The following is a 6,885-nucleotide window of genomic DNA, read 5'->3' as shown; positions in this document are numbered from 1 at the left end:
AATTGCTGCTTCTCCTGGGCGTTCAATGCCCAGCTGTTGCTTCTTTCTGGCGTTGAACGCCAGGAACTCCTTTGTCACTGGGCGTTTTTCTGAACGCCCAGGACGCTGTAAATCTGGAGTTAAACGCCCAAAAGGAGCTTCTTTCTGGCGTTCAACGCCTAGAAGATGCTTCTTTCTGGCGTTTAACGCCCAGGTGGCTATCCTTACTGGCGTTCAACGCCCAGTGGATGCTTCTTTTGGGCGTTGAACGCCCAAAACAGACTTTTACTGGCGTTTTCTTGCCAATGAGCTCTTTTTTCTCTGTTTTGTGTGCAGAATCCTTCTGTAACCCTGTAAACTTATACAATTGACTCTTTACCTTAGTATCAATGAACTTTATATAAACAAATAAAATCAAGAATAGGGCAAAATGCTTAGAGGAAGTGATTCCCCATGGCTGGGTTGCCTCCCAGCAAGCGCTTCTTTATTGTCTTTAGCTGGATCTTGCTGAGTTTTTAATCTAGCCTCAGCCTTGAGCACTCTTGCTCAACATTGCCTTCAAGATAGTGCTTGATTCTCTGTCCATTAACAATGAACTTCTTATCAGAATCAATATCTTGAAGCTCCACATAACCATATGGTGATACACTTGTAATCACATATGGTCCCCTCCACTGGGACTTCAGTTTCCCGGGAAATAGCCTGAGCCTAGAGTTAAACAATAGAACCTTTTGTCCTGGTTCAAAGATTCTAGATGACAGCTTTCTGTCATGCCACTTTTTTTATTTTTCTTTATAAAGCTTGGCATTTTCGAAAGCAGTGAATCTAAATTCCTCTAGCTCATTCAGCTGGAGCAATCTTTTTTCTCCAGCTAATTTGGCATCAAAGTTTAGGAATCTGGTTGCCCAGTAGGCTTTATGTTCCAGTTCCACGGGCAGTGGCATGCCTTACCATACACAAGTTGGTACGGAGAGGTCCCTATAGGAGTCTTGAATGCTGTTCTGTAAGCCCACAGAGCATCATCCAAGCTTCGTGCCCAATCCTTTCTACGAGTACTTACAATCCGTTCCAGGATTCTTTTTAGTTCTCTGTTAGAAACTTCAGCTTGTCCATTTGTCTGCGGATGATATGGAGTTGCCACCTTATTGCGAATCCCATACCGGACCATGGCAGAGTAAAGCTGTTTGTTGCAGAAGTGAGTGCCCCCATCACTGATTAGTACCCTAGGGACACCAAATCTGCTGAATATATATTTCTGGAGGAACTTTAGTACTGTTTTAGTATCATTGGTGGGTGTGGCAATGGCCTCTACCCATTTTGATACATAGTCAACTACCACCAGAATATAAGTGTTTGAGTATAATGGTGGAAAAGGGCCCATGAAATCAATACCCCATACATCAAACAACTCAATCTCCAAGATTCCTAGTTGAGGCATGGCGTAACTGTGAGGCAAATTACAAGCTCTCTGGCAACTGTCACAATTACGTACAAACTCTCGGGAATCTCTGTAAAGTGTAGGCCAGTAGAAACCACATTGGAGGACCTTGGTGGCTGTTCGCTCACCTCCGAAATGACCTCCATATTGTGACCCATGGAAATGTCATAAGATCTTTTGTGCTTCTTCCTTAGGCACACACCTATGGATTATGCCGTCTGCACATCTCTTAAAGAGATAGGGTTCATCCCACAAGTAGTACTTTGCATCAGTAATTAATTTTTTCTTTTGTTGCCTGCTGTACTCCTTGGGAATAAACCTTGCAGCTTTGTAGTTTGCAATGTCTGCAAACCATGGTAATTCCTGAATGGCGAACAAATGCTCATCCGGAAAGGTTTCAGAGATCTCAATAGAGGGGGAGGACGCCCCTTCCACTGGTTCTATCCGGAACAGATGGTCAGCCACTTGGTTCTCTGTCCCTTTTCTGTCTCTTATTTCTATATCAAACTCTTGCAGAAGCAACACCCATCTTATGAGTCGGGGTTTTGAATCCTGCTTTGTGAGTAGATATTTAAGATCAGTATGATTTGTGTACACAATCACTTTTGATCCTACTAAGTATGATCTAAACTTGTCAATGGCATAAACCACTGCAAGCAATTCTTTTTCTGTGGTTGTGTAATTTTTCTGGGCATCATTCAAAACATGGCTAGCATAATAAATGACATGCAGAAGCTTGTCATGCCTCTGCCCCCAGTACTGCACCAATGGCGTGATCACTGGCATCACACATTAATTCGAATGGTAATGTCCAGTCTGGTGCAGAGATAACTGGTGCTGTGACCAGTTTAGCTTTCGGAGTTTCAAACGCTTGCAAGCACTCTGTGTCAAACACAAATGGTGTGTCAGCAGCTAGCAGGTTGCTTAGAGGTTTTGCAATTTTTGAAAAATCCTTTATAAACCTCCTATAGAATCCTGTATGCCCCAGAAAGCTTCTGATTGCCTTAACATTGGCAGGTGGTGGTAATTTTTCAATTACCTCTATTTTAGCTTGATCCACCTCTATTCCCTTGTTTGAAATTTTATGCCCAAGGACAATCCCTTCAGTCACCATAAAGTGACATTTTTCCCAGTTTAAAACCAGGTTGGTCTCTTGGCATCTTTTCAAAACCAGTGTCAGGTGATCAAGACAGGAGCTAAATGAGTCTCCATATACTGAGAAGTCATCCATGAAGACTTCCAGAAATTTTTCCACCATATCAGAGAAAATAGAGAGCATGCATCTCTGAAAGGTTGCAGGCGCATTACACAGCCCAAAAGGCATCCTTCTGTAAGCAAATACTCCAGATGGACATGTGAATGTTGTTTTCTCTGGATCCTGGGGATCTACTACAATTTGGTTGTAGCCTGAATAGCCATCCAAAAAGCGGTAATAATTATGACCTGCTAGTCTTTCTAGCATCTGGTCTATGAATGGTAAACGAAAATGATCCTTTCTGGTGGCTGTATTGAGCCTTCTGTAATCAATACACATGCGCCACCCTGTAACTGTTCTTGTAGGAACCAGTTAATTTTTTTCATTATGAACCACTGTCATGCCTCCCTTTTTAGGGACAACTTGAACAGGACTCACCCAGGGGCTATCAGAAATAGGATAAATAATCCCAGCCTCCAGTAATTTGGTGACCTCTTTCTGCACCACTTCCTTCATTGCAGGATTTAGCCGCCTCTGTGGTTGAACCACTGGCTTAGCATTGTCCTCCAATAAGATCTTGTGCATGCATCTAGCTGGGTTATGCCCTTAAGGTCACTTATGGACCACCCAAGAGCTGTCTTGTGTGTCCTTAGCACTTGAATTAGTGCTTCCTCTTCCTGTGGATTTAAAGCGGAGCTTATGATCACTGGAAAAGTATCACCTTCTCCCAGAAATGCATATTTCAGGGATGGTGGTAATGGTTTGAGCTCGGGTTTAGGAGGTTTTTCCTCTCCCTGAGGAAATTTCAGAGGCTCTTTCAATTCCTCTGACTCTTCTAGGTCAGGTGGAACATCTTTAAAGATGTTTTTTAACTCTGATTCGAGACTCTCAACCATGTTGATCTCCTCCACCAGAGAGTCAATGAGATCAACTTTCATGCAGTCTTTTGGTGTGTCTGGATGCTGCATGGCATTGACAGCATTCAACTTAAACTCATCCTCATTGACTCTCAGGGTTATTTCCCCCTGTTGGACGTCAATGAGAGTTTGTCCAGTTGCTAGGAAAAGTCTTCCTAGAATGAGAGTAGCACTCTTGTGCTCCTCCATCTCCAGCACTACAAAGTCAGTGGGAAAGGCAAATGGCCCAACCCTGACAATCATGTCCTCAATCACGCCTGATGGGTATTTAATGGAGCCATCAGCAAGTTGGAGACATATCTGGGTTGGTTTAACTTCTTCAGTTAAACCAAGATTTCTGATAGTGGATGCAGGTATTAGGTTGATGCTTGCCCCAAGATCGCATAAAGCTGTCCTGGTGCAATTTCCCTCTATTGTGCATGGTATCAGAAAGCTTCCAGGATCTTTAAGCTTTTCAGGAAAGCTTTTCAGAATGACTGCACTGCATTCTTAAGTGAGGAGAACTCTTTCAGTTTCTCTCCAATCCTTCTTATGACTCAAGATCTCTTTCATGAACTTGGCATAAGAAGGTATTTGCTCAAGTGCCTCTGCAAACGGAATCTTAATTTCAAGAGTCCTGAGATAATCTGTAAAGCGACCAAATTGCTTATCCTGCTCCTCTTGGCGGAGTTTTTGAGGATAAGGTATCTTGGCTTTATATTCTTCAACCTTGGTTACTGCAGGTTTATTTCCTACAGAAATAGTTGAAGAAGCCTTTTTAGAGGGGTTGTCATCAGCACTTGTGTGTGTCTGATCCCTCTATGGCATTTGAGTGCCAGAGTTAGAAGCTAGAGTGACGTTAGACGCCAATTCCTCATCTGTTCCTGGCGTCTGAACGCCAGAACTGTGCTTCTTTTGGGCGTTCAACGCCAGTTCCTTGCTTGTTTCTGGCGTTGAACGCCAGTCCTGAGCATGGTCTGGGCGTTCAGCGCCAGCCTTCCACCCACTTTTTGGCGTTTTAACGCCAGAATTATTTTTTCCTGGCCTCTTACTGTCCTCAAATGGATTTTGGGTGGTTTGCTCATTTCTTGGCTTCCTGCTGCCTTGAGGTGGGGTATTTAATGTTTTCCCACTTCTTAATTAAACTGCTTAGCATTCTTCTGTTATTTGTTTTGACAGCTGCTATTTTGTTTGCTTCAATTGTTCTTCCATATTTATATTACCCATCCTTGTCTCTTGTAGTCTATCTTTGAATTCGGCTAACTGCTGTGTTAGAAAGTCTAATTGCTGATTGAATTCAGCAGCTTGTTCTACAGGACTGAGTTCAGTAGTTACTGTTTTAGCCTCTTCTTTCATGGAAGGGTCACTGCTTAAGTACAGATGCTGATTTCTGGCAACTGTATCAATGAGCTCTTGAGCTTCTTCAATTGTCTTTCTCATGTGGATAGATCCACCAGCTGAGTGATCTAGAGAAATCTGAGCCCTTTCTGTAAGCCCATAATAGAAGATGTCTAACTGAACCCACTCTGAAAACATTTCAGAAGGGCATTTTCGTAGCATCTCTCTGTATCTCTCCCAGGCATCATAAAGAGATTCATTATCTCCTTGTTTAAAGCCTTGGATGTCCAGCCTTAGCTGTGTCATCCGTTTTGGAGGAAAGTATTGATTCAGGAATTTTTCTGTCAGCTGTTTCCATGTCCTTATGCTAGCCTTAGGTTGGTTATTTAACCACCTCTTGGCTTGGTCTTTTACAGCAAATGGAAACAGTAATAATCTGTAGACATCCTGATCTACTTCCTTATCATGTACTGTGTCAGCAATTTGTAAAAACTGTGCCAGAAACTCTGTAGGTTATTCCTGTGGAAGACCGGAATACTGGCAGCTTTGCTGCACTATGATAATGAGCTGAGGATTCAACTCAAAGCTACTGACTCCAATGGAGGATATGCAGATACTACTCCCATATGAAGCAGTAGAGGGGTTAGCATATGACCCCAGAGTCCTTCTGGACTGTTCATTTCCACTTAGATCCATGATGGAGAAAGGGAGATGATGTAAAATAGAGAAGAAATATTTTTATTTATATAATTATTTATTTATTTCGAAAATAGAATAAATTAAAATAAAATAAATAAAAATGGGTGAAGATTTTCAAAAAATGGAGAGAGAGAGAAAAAAATGGTTAGGAAGTTTTGAAAAAGATATGATTTGAAAAAGATTTTAAATTTTGAAATAAAAAATCTGAATTTTAAAAGTAAATTTCGAAAATTTGCTTTAAAATAGAGAGAAAAGATATTTTTGAATTTAAAGAGGAGAGAGAAAAATAATAAGATAGCACAAGATTTAAAATTTTTTAGATCTAATGCTCCTTGTTTTCGAAAATTTTGGAGGGAAAACACCAAGGAACACCAAACTTAAAAATTTTAAGATCAAGACACAAGGAAAACTCAAGAACACTTTGAAGACTCACAAGAATACAAGAACATGAAGAAAGAACACCAAACTTAAAATTTTTAGAAAACTAAAATAAGATTTTCGAAACCCAAAGAAAAATCAACAAGAAAACACCAAACTTAAAGTTTGGCACAAGATTTAATGTAAAAATTATTTTTGAAAAAGAATTTTAAAAAGAAGGTACCCAATTACCAAGAACAAAGATCAACGCTCTAGCCAATTGGGCAGTAAATGTAACACTTGTTTTGAAAAAGTATTTTTAATAACTAAGAATAAAATTTTTGAAAAATAAAATAAAATAAAAAAAAGGATTTTAAAAAGAAAATTTTAACCAAAAACAATATTAGAAGACTCTAAACCAAAAAAAAGAAAAAAAATTTTCTAATCTAAGCAACAAAATAAACCGTCAGTTGTTCAAACTCGAACAATCCCCGGCAATGGCACCAAAAACTTGGTGCACGAAATTGGAAATCACAATTCTTCACAAATTCGCATAACTAACCAGCAAGTGCACTGGGTCATCCAAGTAATACCTTACGTGAGTAAGGGTCGATCCCACGAAGATTGTTGGCTTGAAGCAATATATTGTTACCTTGCAAGGAATAAAAGAGCATGAAATAAATACTTATTATGCAGTAATGGAGAATATGTTGGAGTTTTGGAGATGCTTTGTCTTCTGAATTTCAGCTTTTCTCTTGTATTCCTCTTCCCTCATGCATGAAAAAGTGCAAAGTTCCTTCCATGGCAAGCTCTATGTAAGGTGTCACCGTTGTCAATGGCTACTTCCCATCTTCTCAGTGAAAATGGTCCAAATGCTCTATCACAGCACGGCTAATCATCTGGAAGTTCTCGATCATGCTGGAATAAGATTGACTATCCTTTTGCGTCTGTCACTACGCCCAGCACTCGCGAGTTTGAAGCCC

The sequence above is a fragment of the Arachis ipaensis genome, chromosome B9 (genome assembly GCF_059453495.1).
Source record: "Arachis ipaensis isolate K30076 ecotype BB chromosome B9, ASM5945349v1, whole genome shotgun sequence".
In the NCBI taxonomy this organism is placed as follows: Eukaryota; Viridiplantae; Streptophyta; class Magnoliopsida; order Fabales; family Fabaceae; genus Arachis; species Arachis ipaensis.
This window is presented reverse-complemented; position numbering follows the sequence as displayed.